We start from the raw sequence: 14,648 nt of genomic DNA, 5'->3' as shown, positions 1-14,648 counted from the left end.
AACATTAACCTTTCATCTTCCTGGGTAATATCTATGACCCAAATGACATCACATCAAACTATTTTTTTCTAGGACACTAATTGTTATTTTTTTTCTTCTATCACACTACACAGAAGAAAAGTCAGCCACAGAGCTGCTTCTACTCCTGGGCTTCTGAAAGCCACTGGAGAGTATCACACAATCCTGCAAGCAAGCTGAGGGTAGAAATTAGGTCCTTCCTTTCACTTCAGATGCTATTTGACCTCACCGCCCACCAGAGCCTGTCCTACTCTCAGCAGGTGATCTGGTTTCTGCTCCAGAAAAAAATAAACGTCAGAGGGTCTTGAATCATTTACCTTTGCACCTATTCCCACCCACCTCACTCAATAAGCAACCATATACCTATAAATATATATGTATTTTTCCTCTTTTCCTTCTTCTTCAGAAGAATAAGTGTCAATTCTCCTGCCAAGTCTTATCCTTCCAGCCACGCTCCTAGCACATTCCCACCCATCTCTTAAGTTATGCTTTGTCATTAATCTCCTCTTTTAAAAAAATAAAACTTTTTTTTTCCTTTTATTTGCATTTATCTTTTGCAGCATTTCTTCAGTTTCTTCTGGGATATCTTTTTCTTCTGTGCAACCTGCTCTTCTGCTTTAGAAACAATCTGTTCTTTTTCAGTAAGGATCATCTCGGTGGGGCTGGGAGAGCGCATGTATGGGATGATCCAACCATGAGCTCTGTAAGTCCTGCACCAAATCCTGGCGGCTTTGTTCACCTGGATGTTCTCAATGACCACAAAATCTACATTTAAGCCCTTAACTTCAGCATTACTCTGCATTTTTGAGCATGTGCAGTAAAAATTCAACACTTTTTTTGGGCCACCGACCCTGCGTCCAGCCCCACTGTTTGGCCTGGACACACCTACCAACTCCACCATTGTAATGATGGAATGGCGCACCGCGCAGGCTCAGCGGCCATGGCTCACGGGCCCAGCCACTCCGCGGCATGTGGGATCTTCCCGGACTGGGGCACGAACCCGTGTTCCCTGCATCGGCAGGCAGACTCGTAACCACTGCACCATCAGGGAAGCCCCACATTGCTTCTTTAAAGTGACATCCTTCAAATACTTGGTGGCTTTTCGGATATGCATACCCTTAATGGCCTGGGCAGTTTCACAAGTGTTCTTAAAGTGAACACAAAGATTTGAACCTCCTGACTTGCATGATTTTGTGGGGTTTTCTGGGTGAAGTGAATAGCGAACCACTTTTAGAGGTCACCTCAGGCCGCTTACTGGAAAAGGAATCAAAAAAATAAAACTTTTGGTTGTAAAATACATAAATAACACATGTACAAAAAACCCACAAGACAAATATAGGGCTTCACAAATTATTATAAGCTTAACCCCATAGTAAACACCACCCAGATAATAAAACACAACTTTGTAGCCAACCAAGAAATACTTCTCTATACCCCCATCCCAATCATAACCCTCGCAAGTTACAACAACCCTTGACTTTTATTGTAATCATGTCCCTGAATTTCTTTCTATTTATGCCAACCAATTGAGCAAACTACAATTTACAAATCTTACAAAACTAAAATTTCATTTTGCTCATTTTTTATTTGAGATATCATTTGGTCTCTGTTTATCTGTGTGTTCTCCCTCCTGCTCTCTTACAATTTACCTGTTGAATAGCCTAGGACCCCTGACCTGCAGATTTACCCACAACCTGGATTTTCTTGACTGTGTACTCACTCACGGTGACGTTGAACTTGTACCTCTGTCCTCATATTTCCTGGAGATTAGCAGCTGGATCCAGAGGCTTGGTCAGGCTCGGGTTCAACCCCTTTACCATAACTACAAGTTTTCTTGTGTCTTTTCATCAAAATCTCATAATAGGGCTTCCCTGGTGGCACAGTGGTTAAGAATCCGCCTGCCAATGCAGGGCACATGAGTTTGAGCCCTGGTCCGGGAAGATCCCACATGCCACTGAGCAACTAAGCCCGTGAGCCACAACTACTGAGCCTGCGTTCTAGAGGCTGTGAGCCACAACTACTGAAGCCCATGCTCCTAGAGCCTGTGCTCTGCAACAAGAGAAGCCACCGCAATGAGAAACCCACGCACCACAACGAAGAGTAGCCCCCGCTCGCCACAACTAGAGGAAAGCCCTCGTGCAGCAATGAAGACCCAACACAGCCAAAAAAATAAATAAATAAATAAATAATAAAAATTTAAAAAAAAAATCTCATAATATGTGGTTGTGCCTCTTTTTGTGCTTTCAGTAATCATTAACTCTCAGATCCATTAATTCATCAAGGGTTGAAAAGGGGTGATATTTTAATTGCCAATGGCAGTTTTTACAGAATAAAAGTAACAATTCTAAAATTCATATAGAACCACAAAAGATCCCAAATAGCCAAAATAATGCTGAGAAAGAACAAGAAAGCTGGAGGCATCATGCTTCTTAATTACAAACTATATTATAAACCTACAGTAATCAAAACAGTACGGTACTGGCATTAAAAACAGGCACATACACCAATGGAACAGAAATAAGAGCCCATGCATATATGATCAACTAATATTTTACAAGAGAGCCAAGAACACTCAATGGAGAAAAGATAGGGAGATGCAAATAAAAAACACAATAAGATATCACTTCACACCTGTCAGGATGGCTATCATCAAAAAGACAAGAGATAACAAATGCATATGAGGATGTGGAGAAACGGGAAGCCTGATACACAACTGATGGAATGTAAATTGGTGCAGCCACTATGAAAAACAGTATGGAGGTTCCTCAAAGATTAAAAATGGAACTAACAACCCCAATATTCACAGCAGCATTATTTACAATACCCAACATATGGAAGCAAACTAAGTGTCCATCAACAGATGAATGGATAAGGAAGATGGGACGGATACGCGCGCGCGCACACACACACACACACACATACATATATAATCAATGGCAAATGAGATTTTGCCATTTGCAACAACATGGATGGACCTAGAGGGTATTATGCTAAGCGAAATAATTCAGACAGAGAAAGACAAGTATCATTATGACATCACTTATATGTGGAATCTACAAAATAAAACAAACAAATGACTATAACAAAAAAGAAACAAGACTCACAGCTATGGAGAACAAACTAGTAGTTACCAGTGTGAGAAGGAAGCAGAGAGGAGCAAGTCAGGGGGAGGGGATTAAGAGGTACAAACTACTATGTGGAAAATAAGCTACAAGGATATATTGTACAACACAGGAATTATAGCCAATATTTTATAATAACTATAAATGGAGTATAACCTTTAAAAAATTGTGAACCATGGGCTTCCCTGGTGGCGCAGTGGTTAACAGTCTGCCTACCGATGCAGGGGACACGGGTTCGTGCCCCGGTCCGGGAAGATCCCACATGCCGTGGAGCGGCTGGGCCCGTGAGCCATGGCCACTGAGCCTGCGCATCTGGAGCCTCTGCTCCCCAGCGGGAGAGGCCACAACAGCGAGAGGCCCGCGTACTTCAAAAAAAAAAAAAAAAAATTGTGAATCACTATGTTGTACACCTGAAACTCACATAATATGGTACATCAACTATATTGTACCTAATAAAAATCATCACTAAAACTATTACTAAAAGATGCACTTCATAAAGCAGTAAATTAAGCCCAGAGAGAAAAAATAAGATGAAAAAGCATTAATAAGGAAATTATTTACATCAGAGAATATTATAAGCAACAACTATTAAAATAATAAAATATATAAATAAGTAATTTAGAGGTATAAAAATAAGGTTAAATTAAAATATTAAACACAACATGAAAGGTGAGCAGAAAACTACTGCACTAAAACATTCCAAAGTCTTTGAATTATTGGAAGAAGATGAAGATAATGATTAACTTTAGACATTTTTTAACCAAGTTTACTGGTTAAAAATAAATCTCTATTAGAATAAAAATAGAACGTGTAACTTCGAAACCAAAGGAAGCATAATCAGTACAAGCAAAAATCAATCAATAATCACTTAATCAATAAAACGGTAAATAAAAAGCACAAAAAAGACAGAAATAAATTGTCACTTATCAAAGTAAATATAAATGGACGATAATTATCAGTTAAAAGACAGGTTTTAAGATTGATTTTTTTAATCTGGCAATAACCTATTTATAATAAGAGTGAAAACAACACCGAAAGACAAAGAAAGGTGGGCTATAATAGTCAGAAAAAATAATGTCAATTCTAGCAAAAACTGCTGATTTTACATCCCAGTATACTTTCTCCTATTTTTCTTTAATAATCAGCCAGAGCACAGGGCCACTGGGGACTTTCACTCTTTAGTTGCAGCTGAGCAGTCCATTTACTAATGAGCTTTATGATTTCATATCTCTTAGCAGCCATAAATAATGAGGCCCACAAATTAGATGCACATTGCTGGGCAGAAACACCTAAGACGCTCCTGGTTTACAAAGATCAGGGCTCTGATATGTGCTGTGTCCTTTATCTTTGTTTTTTAATGCCATAAAAGTGGGCACCTACAGTATGTTTAGAATTATTATATCTTCCTGTTTCTTACCATTATGTAGTGACATTCTTTGCCTTTTTGCCCATAAACATTGTTATAGTTTTTTGTTGTTATAGTTTTTTGCTTCAGGTCCTCTTTTTGCTAATGTTCATGTAGCTTTACCAGGTTTCTATGAAATATAATTTTCCTGTGGTGACACTTAGGATCTGGTATAATGTAAATAATGGGAAACCCCAAAATAAAAGTGACTTAAATAAGATAGAATTCTCTCTCATATAAAGGAGACCTAGAAGGAAGTTGAAATGGCTACCAAACTGAGTAGCTGAAAACTACTAAATGTCCTCATATCTCTGATGCCACCAACAAGTCATGTTCAGCTTAGCCTAGGAGGAGACTATCTGCATCCCACAGCACCAAGTCGCTGAACACAGTGAGGAGCCTTTCTGTCTTTAAAAGATGATAGATAGAAGGTATGGACATGTACTCCACCTACCACATAAGCCTCAAAGTTAATATTATTTCAACTTTAGGAAGCATGTATTAGGACACAAACCAAGGAAAACCAATGTAAGATGTGTGGACTTCAAACCCGTATCAATAAAACGCATTATTCTCTGGCCACTCCTCATCAGTGTAATCGTGATCATAAAATACTCCAACCGTGTCCATCCTCCAGCAGTGCATGAGGGGCTCAAAGTACTCTTGCTGCAACCCAGCTGACATAGAATATTTCAACCCCGTGATGACTGTTTCCCATCATAAATCAATATATTATGATACATGTTTTGTAAATAAATCTGATGAGCCTGGTTTATGTGAATCTAGACCCTGGGGGATGGATATGCTTTGGGAGAGTGGAAAACCAAGACACAGACCCTGGATTATGGCAAATACACAAGTGTAATGAGTACCCCAGAGTCAGACCACTCTTCTTCACATACTGACATTACCTCTCCCCTCAACATCTGCATAGGCTTCGCTTGTACAATATCACTGTCTTATTAATAGTTCTATAGTGGACACTACCAGCTTGAGCAATGTTTCAGTGTAAGGGATAAGCCAACAGAGGCGTTGCCTAATGAGTTGACTGAACACTTGAAACAACCTTCTAACTTCCTTAACTCGAATCTTGCCCCAACATCCATCCCACACAGAACTGCTCAATGGGTCCATCCAAAAGACAAGTCAGACCTTCCCACGTCCTCACACTCCCTTCAGGAGTGCCTCTATAATACACTCAGTCTACAGTTGTTAACATTTCACTTATGGGGGGAGGGATAAACTGGGAATTTGGGATTAACATATACACACTATTATACATAAAACAGATAAACAACAAGGACCTACTGTATAGCACAGGGAACTATATTCAATATCTTCTAATACCATGAAAAGAACCTGAAAAGAATATATATATATATATATATATATATATATATATATATATATAAACCCTCCAGAAAGTAGGCAAAGAAGAAACTTACCTCAACATAATAATGGCCATATATGACAAACCCACAGCCAACATCGTCGTCAATGGTGAAAAACTGAAACCATTTCCACTAGGATGAGGAACAAGACAAGGCTGCCCACTCTCACCACTATTATTCAACATAGTTTTGGAAGTTTTAGCCACAGCAATCAGAGAAGAAAACGAAATAAAAGGAATCCAAATCAGAAGAGAAGAAATAAAACCGTTACTGTTTGCGGATGACATGATACTCTACATAGAAAATCCTAAAGATGCTACCAGAAAACTACTAGAGCTAATCAATGAATCTGGTAGAGTAGCAAGATACAAATTAATGCACAGAAATCTCTTGCATTCCTATACACTAATGATGAAACATCTGAAAGAGAAATTAAGGAAACACTCCCATTTACCACTGCAACAAAAATAATAAAATACCTAGAAATAAACTTACCTAAGGAGACAAAACACCTGTATGCAGAAAACTACAAGACACTGATGAAAGAAATTAAAGATGATACAAACAGATGGAGAGATATACCATGTTCTTGGATTGGAAGAATCAACATTGTGAAAATGACTCTACTATCCAAAGCAATCTACAGCTTCAGTGCAATCCCTATCAAACTACCACTGGCATTTTTCGCAGAACTAGAACAAAAAATTTCACAATTTGTATGGAAACACAAAAGACCCCGAATAGCCAAAGCAATCTTGAGAACGAAAAACGGAGCTGGAGGAATCAGGCTCCCTGACTTCAGACTATACTACAAAGGTACAGCAATCAAGACAGTATGGTACTGGCACAAAAACAGAAATATAGATCAATGGAGCAGAATAGAAAGACCAGAGATAAACCCACACACATATGGTCACCTTATCTTTGATAAAGGAGAAAAGAATATACAATGGAGAAAAGACAGCCTCCTTCAGTAAGTGGTGCTGGGAAAACCGGACAGCTACATGTAAAAGAATGAAATTAGAACACTCCCTAACACCATACACAAAAATAAACTCAAAATGTATTAAAGACCTAAATATAAGGCCAGATACTATCAAACTCTTAGAGGAAAACATAGGCAGAACACTCTATGACATAAATCACAGCAAGATCCTTTTTGACCCACCTCCTAGAGAAATGGAAATAAAAACAAAAATAAACAAATGGGACCTAAGGAAACGTAAAAGCTTTTGCACAGCAAAGGAGGCCATAAACAAGACAAAAAGACAACGCTCAGAATGGGAGAAAATATTTGCAAATGAAGCAACTGACAAAGGATTAATCTCCAAAATATACAAGCAGCTCATGCAGCTCAATATCAAAAAACAAACAACCCAATCCAAAAATGGGCAGAAGAGCTAAACAGACATTTCTCCAAAGAAGATATACAGACTGCCAACAAACACATGAAAGAATGCTCAACATCATTAATCATTAGAGAAATGCAAATCAAAACTCACACCAGTCAGAATTGCCATCATCAAAAAATCTACAAACAATAAATGCTGGAGAGGGTGTGGAGAAAAGGGAACCCTCTTGCACTGTTGGTGGGAATGTAAATTGATATAGCCACTATGGAGACCAGTATGGAAGTTCCTTAAAAAACTAAAAATAGAACTACCATACAACACAGCAATCCCACTACTGGGCATATACTATGAGAAAACTATAATTCAAAAAAGAGTCATGTACCACAATGCTCACTGCAGCTTTATTTACAATAGGCCAAACATGGAAGCAACCTAAGTGTCCATTGACAGATGAACGGATAAAGAAGATGTGGCACATACATACAATGGAATATTACTCAGCCATAAAAAGAAATGAAATTGAGTTATTTGTAGTGAGGTGAATGGACCTGGAGACTGTCATACAGAATGAAGTAAGTCAGAAAAAGAAAAACAAATACCATATGCTAACACATATATATGGAATCTAAAAAAAAAAAAAAATGGTTCTGAAGAACGTAGCGTCAGGACAGGAGTAAAGACACAGATGAAGAGAATGGACTTGAGGACACAGGGAGGGGGAAGGGGAAGCTGGGACGAAGTGAGAGAGTGGCATGGACTTATATTCACTAGCAAATGTAAAATAGATAGCTAGTGGGAAGCAGGCACATAGCACAGGGAGATCAGCTCAGTGCTTTGTGACCACCTAGAGGGGTGGGATAGGGAAGGTGGAGGGAGACGCAAGAGGGAGGGGATATGGGGATATATGTATACATATAGCTGATTCATTTTGTTATACAGCAGAAACTAACATACCATTGTAAAGCAATTATACTGCAATAAAGATGTTAAAAAAAGAATAGACATATAGATACATTTATGTATTACTTAAATACTTCCCTGTATACCTGAAACATTATAAATCGACTATACTTCAGTAAGTTTTAAAAAAAGAACCTGAAAAAGAATACATATAACTGAATCCCTCTGTTGTATACGTGGAACACTGTAAATCAACTGTACTTCCATAAAAAATAAAATTAAATAAATTTTCACTCATGGTCCTTTGTAACCTGGCTCTACCTCCTTCTCCAGCCTTATCTGTAACCACCCCCCATGTTCTAGTGATACATAAATGTGTGTTCATACCGGCACACACCAAACTTTTCTATACCTCTCTCCCCCGAGCCTATGGATCTACTGATTGTTCCTAGAGCCCTCTTTCTTGTACTTCCTGGATAATCCCTACTTACCCTTAAAGATTCTACTCCAGAGTATCATCTCCTCCAGGAGTCCTTCCGTTTCCCTCAAAGCTCAGTTTCATGCCCCAAGTTTCCATAGCACCCTGTACATAAATCCTGTAGCACAGCTTTTACCTCATCATATTAAAATTATAACCTATGGCCCATGCAACTGTGAGCGCAGAGTTTTCTCTCTTCTTTACGTCCCTGGAACCCAGAACAGTGCCCGGCATAAAGTGCCACTAATTTCAGTGGCCACGTGAATGGAACGGAACTGAATCTCCCCCTTTTCCTGCTCTCTTGAGTGCTCTACTTCCACGCGCCATGCTACATGTCTCCTCCACACCCACAGTGATCCTGGCCCTTCCGTAGTTTCCCACATTGGGTCTGTGCCTCACTTCTTACAGATATGAGTCTGAGTAAGGGAAGGGTGGGCTGCTGATCTGCCCATACTTATGAGTAAGGCTGAATATGTGTCACATACCAGGCACATGACCAGTGTTGCAGAACTGCCTTTCTCCACAGCCCCTCATAGAAATCCTTGGAGATACGGACAGCCCAGTTAGCTACAAGTGTGCTAAGAAATTTGAGGACGGGGAAGAGACTTCAATGCCCAATGGAAAAAATCATGTTCTCTAGGCCATCTAGCAGAAGCTAAGGAAGAAGGCAAACTAGCCCTGGGGACTTCTGGGCATCAGTCCCAGTGGCATAAGGCCATCTGATCTTGAAAGAAGGTACTGAGAACATTCTTCCCTGCGTGTGGCCAGGGACCAGTTCCCAGCCAATATCTCCTCACAGAATGTCCTAAGACTCCAGACATAATCAAATCTTGCTAAAGGCAATAAACTGATTCACCTGATCACACAGCCCCTTCCAGGCAGATGTGTCTCTTTGATCACTTGGGCAACCAGACCCCACTTTCCTCTCTGAACTTCTCCAGGTCCAGAGAGTGATTTCTTCATTATTCTCATGTCGAAGGAGCTGTTATGTGTAGCCAGCTGGATTTTCCTACTTGGGTTTGGACTTGGGTTTTGGTCTGAAATTGTCTCTCAGAGCTTGCAGGGTGTTAGAGACACTGAAACTATGATCTTAATCCTCACTCTAAGTCCTGCCCCAGCAAACAGAAGAACATGGGTAAAAGAGTGGAAGGTTCTGGACCATGCCCTAGGAGAGCCAAGATTTAGGTCAAGTTTTGCCAGTAATCAGAGGAGCTGCTGTGCTCAGACCATTTGTTCCTGTTCCTCTGCCCCCGGTCGCTGCAGCCTCCGCTGCTTTTGGGCCTACCAGCCTAAAGAAAGAGTCTGAAGTCCCCCAGTTGCTAAGGAGACGGCAGCAATGCACTCCTACCCTCTGACTTCCATGGAGTCTCCTATCAGCTCTATATGGCAGAATGGGTCATACTGAAGCCCCAACCGTCCAGCCCAGCTTGAAACAAGGGTCTCCCCATCTTCCACTGGGAAGTTCTGGTGTCTGAACCTTCATCAGATATGGGAGGCCACCTCCTTGCACTGACCCGGATCTTCCTCTTGACACGTGTGCTTCCAGATAAGGGGATGGGTGTAAGTTAAGCTGGGCCACGGGAATAGGTCTCAGGCCTTCCCTGAGACTGACATCTCCACGGATTCTCCAGGGATGAGCTGGATGTGGGGCAAAGATCCTGCAAGAGGAGGCTGGTCTAGGGAAATGAATCTTTAAACCTTGCGATCCAGTGCTCTGTTGTGAAACCTTGGGCTCCCGGTCAAAACCTCAGGCACCATCCCTCCCTACTCCCGCGTTCCTAAGCCCCAGAGATTAACCACAGAAGTTAAAAGGAAAGGAGCTCTGTGTGCCCACTGGTATCTTCCGGGATTAGTGAGATAGGAGGACTTTTTTGTAATCCCAGGGATTTTTCACTATAGGAAACAGAATCTTTTCCAACTTGATTCTGGGTAAAGTATTCATTATAACATGAATACACTGAGCATTTTGCAGTCCACGAAGGCAGGTGTACAGCAGATCATACATCACAAAAGAGAACCATCAAACAAGCAAGGTTGTAGCAACATAAGGGTTCTGTTGTTGAAATAGGAACGGAATCCCTTGGGGAGCCCTGGCAAAGCAGTACCCTCAGAAGCACACCTGGGAAAGATATTTTCTGAGGGTAATCCATCCCTGACCCTCACCTAAACTTTTTCCAATGAAAAATCTGTGTGCTTGGGCTTCCCTGCAGGCGCAGTGGTTGAGAGTCCTTCTGCCGATGCCGGGGACACGGGTTCGTGCCCCGGTCCGGGAATATCCCACATACCGCAGAGCGGCTGGGCCCGTGAGCCATGGCCGCTGAGCCCGAGCGTCCGGAGCCTGTGCTCCACAGCGATAGAGGCCACAACAGTGAGAGGCCCGCGTACCGCAAAAAAAAAAAAAAAAAAAAAAGCTGTGTGCCTGCTAGAACAACCAGATTTTCAGCTATTCCTTGCTTCTGTGTTCTTTCCACTATCCATGGCCTGCCTTTACACCGGTACAAAAGTTTGGGTAGGAATCGTAAAAGAAACCATTCTATCTCATTTATTCCCATTTGGAGCGCCCAATTTAAGTATGGGACCCCACATACAGAGCGAGTTTTCTTTGAGCTTCCCCATCCAACGAGACTCGATTTCCACGTCTTTCATGGGCCTCAAGCTCTGCCGTGCCACAAACCTCATGCAACTTTTATGGCTTCTTTACTTTATGTGCCTTTTTTTTTTTTAACCGCTTACCTGTCTTCAAAAACCTTCTCTTGTTCCTGCGTAGGGTGACTACCCTATGATATTTATTTCTAACATAAGGTCACCCTCCGTAGCAGACAATAATAGCAAATAACTGATAACGTATACTTTGCTCTCTCCACCCCCGGTCGCGGCAGCCTCCGCTGCTTTCACGCCTAGCACCCTGAAAATAAAAAAAAGAAAACAAGGTTTTTTAAAAACCCTAAAACGCTTTAAAATCTAAAAAAAGACGGGGGCGGAAGAGCGAATTCTCCCCGAAGAACCCGCGGGGAAGTCACTTTCGCACACTTCCAGAACCTGGGCGACCATTGGTCCCCAACCGGAAAGCTAGCGGTGAGCCGCCCGCGTGCCCGCGCCCACGCGCCTCCGCCCGCCGCCCTCGCCCGCGCACACCGCGCGTCCGCGTACAGGAGTCCGACCACCATGTTTCCGCGCAATACGTGTCCGCCCACCAAGCGTCTGCGCACCAGACGTCTGCCCACCACGTTTCCACGCACTACGTGTCCGCTCACCACGCGTCTGCGCACCAGATGTCCGCCCACCACGTGTCCGCCCACCGCGTTTCCGCGCACTACGTGTCCGCCCACCACGCGTCTGCGCACCAGACTCCGCCCACCGCGTTTCCGCGCACTACGTGTCCGCTCACCACGCGTCTGCGCACCAGCTGTCCGCGCACCACGCGTCCGCGCACTACGTGTCCGCCCACCACGCGTCTGCGCACCAGACGTCCGTCTACCACGTGTCCGGGCACCAGGCGTCCACCCACCACGTTTCCGTGCACTACGTGTCCGCTCACCACGCGTCCGCGCACCAGATGCCCGCCCACCACGCTTCCGCGCACTGTGTCCGCCCACCACGCGTCTGCGCACCAGACGTCCGCCCACCGCGTTTCCGCGCACTACGTGTCCGCCCACGCGTTTGCGCACCAGCTGTCCGCCCACTACACGTCCGCGCACCACGCGTCCGCGCACTACGTGTCCGCCCACCACGCGTCTGCGCACCAGACGTCCGCCCACCACGTTTCCGCGCACTACGTGTCCGCCCACCACGCGTCTGCGCACCAGACGTCCGCCTGCCACGTGTCCGGGCACCAGGCGTCCAGCCACCACGTTTCCGCGCACTACGTGTCCACTCACCACGCGTCTGCGCACCAGATGCCCGCCCACCACGCTTCCGCGCACTACGTGTCCGCCCACCACGCGTCTGCGCACCAGACGTCCGCCTGCCACGTGTCCGGGCACCAGGCGTCCACCCACCACGTTTCCGCGCACTACGTGTCCACTCACCACGCGTCTGCGCACCAGATGCCCGCCCACCACGCTTCCGCGCACTACGTGTCCGCCCACCACGCGTCTGCGCACCAGACACCCGCCCACCACGTGTCCGCACACCACGTTCCGCGCACTACGTGTCCCCCCACCACGGTCTGCGCACCAGGCGTCCGCCCACTACGTGTCCGCGCACCACGCGTCTGTGCACCAGGCGCTCGCCCACTACGTGTTCGCCCGCCACCTGTCCGCGCAGCGCGCCTCAGCGCTGCCTTGATTCTACTCGGCGTGGGAGGCGGATACGCCCAGGGCTTGCCTTTGCCGAGTTGGTATGTACGTATATTTGGTTTCCCTCTTACCCGGGCTGCTGTAATTTTAAACCCCGGGAGCCCGAGGCCTGTATTTATACAGAAATGTGTTTCTCGAGGCCACCGTGCGTACCCTTGGGTCGCCTCTTGGAAGTATTTGTGTCGTTTGCAGGGGAGTCCCCGTTTTAATTTTGTGTGTGTGAGTGTGTGTGTGTGTGTGTGTGTGTGAGATTCAACGCATAATGACATTTATTAAAATTTTTAAATACACAGGAAAACAATGCTACATCTTGTTAAAAGCCACCCTCATATATAAAGACATACCAGACACATTAGAATGGAAGGGAGGGAACGAGAATGGAGACAAGGGACGAGAGGAGGGAGTCCTCGTTCTGATCAGTGATTACAGGGTGCTGTGAAGTCATTGGGAAAGAGGAACTCCATTCTGGGACCTTGAGAACAGCAATATAAACGGATAGTCAAATGGGTTAATAATATAAGTTGATCAGGAAGGAGCTCCCTGAAGAAATGGCATTTCACTTGAGACTTGAAAGATAATCGTTCCTGATCTCAGGTGGTACATTTTCTTTCATTTCTTTCTTTTTTTTTTCTTTTTGGAGTAAAATTGCGTTACAATGTTGTGTTAGTTTCTGCTGTACAGTGAAGTGAATCAGGTATATGTATATCCCCTCCCTCTTGGACCTCCCTCCCATCCCCCCCAGCCCACCCCTCTAGGTGGTCACAGAGCACTGAGCTGTGCTCCCTGTGCTCTACAGCAGGTTCTCAGTAGCTATCTGTTTTACACATGGTAGTGTATGTCAAACCTAATCTCCCAATTCGTCCCACCCTCCCCTTCTCCCCCATGTCCACATGTCCGTTCTCTACATCTACATCTCTATTCCTGGCCTACAAATAGGTTCATCTGTACCATTTTTCTAGATTCCACATATATTCATTAATATACAATACTTGTTTTTCTCTTTCTGACTTATTTCAGTCTGTATGACAGACTCTGGGTCCATCCACATCTCTACAGATGACCCAATTTCATTCATTTTTATGGCTGAGTAATATTCCATTGTATATATGTGCCACATCTTCTTTATCCATTCATCTGTCATTGGACATTTAGGTTCTTTCCATGTCCCAGCTATTATAAATAGTGCTGCAATGAACACTGGGGTACATGTGTTCTTTTAAATTATGGTTTTCTCAGGGTACATGCCCAATAGTGGGATTGCTGGGTCTTATGGTAGTTCTGTTTTTAGTTTTTTAAGGAACCTCCATACTGTTCTCCATAGTGGCTGCACCAATTTACATTCCCACCAACAGTGCAAGAGGGTTCCCTTTTCTCCACACCCTCTCCAGCATTTATTGTTTGTAGACTTTTTGATGATGCCCATTCTGACCGGTGTGAGGTGATACCTCATTGTAGTTTTGATTTGCATTTCTCTAATAATTAGTGATGCTGAGCATCTTTTTATGTGCCTCTTGGCCATCTGTGTGTCTTCTCTGGTGAAATGTCTATTTAGGTCTTCCACCCATTTTTTTAACTGGGTGGTTTGTTTTTTTGATATTGGGCTCCATGAGCTGTTTGTATATTTTGGAGATTAATCCTTTGTCCATTGCTTCAGACCAGGACAGCTGAAAATTAACAGACTCCC

The 14,648-nt window shown here is 43.8% G+C and overlaps 1 pseudogene across 1 annotated transcript; it reads right to left on the bottom strand.

Annotated features, from left to right (window-relative positions):
* Window positions 1–565: 565 nt before the first annotated feature.
* Window positions 566–8,993, bottom strand: LOC309824223 (large ribosomal subunit protein uL22-like; annotated as a pseudogene). Its single transcript has 3 exons — window positions 8,981–8,993; window positions 1,078–1,245; window positions 566–940 (listed from the first exon to the last, which is right to left on the bottom strand). The product of its transcript is annotated as a large ribosomal subunit protein uL22-like (transcript).
* Between the last annotated feature and the right edge of the window lie 5,655 nt (window positions 8,994–14,648).

This window comes from Grampus griseus (assembly GCF_964374135.1).
Source record: "Grampus griseus genome assembly, chromosome: 6".
Taxonomy (NCBI): Eukaryota; Metazoa; Chordata; class Mammalia; order Artiodactyla; family Delphinidae; genus Grampus; species Grampus griseus.
This window is presented reverse-complemented; position numbering and strand designations above follow the sequence as displayed.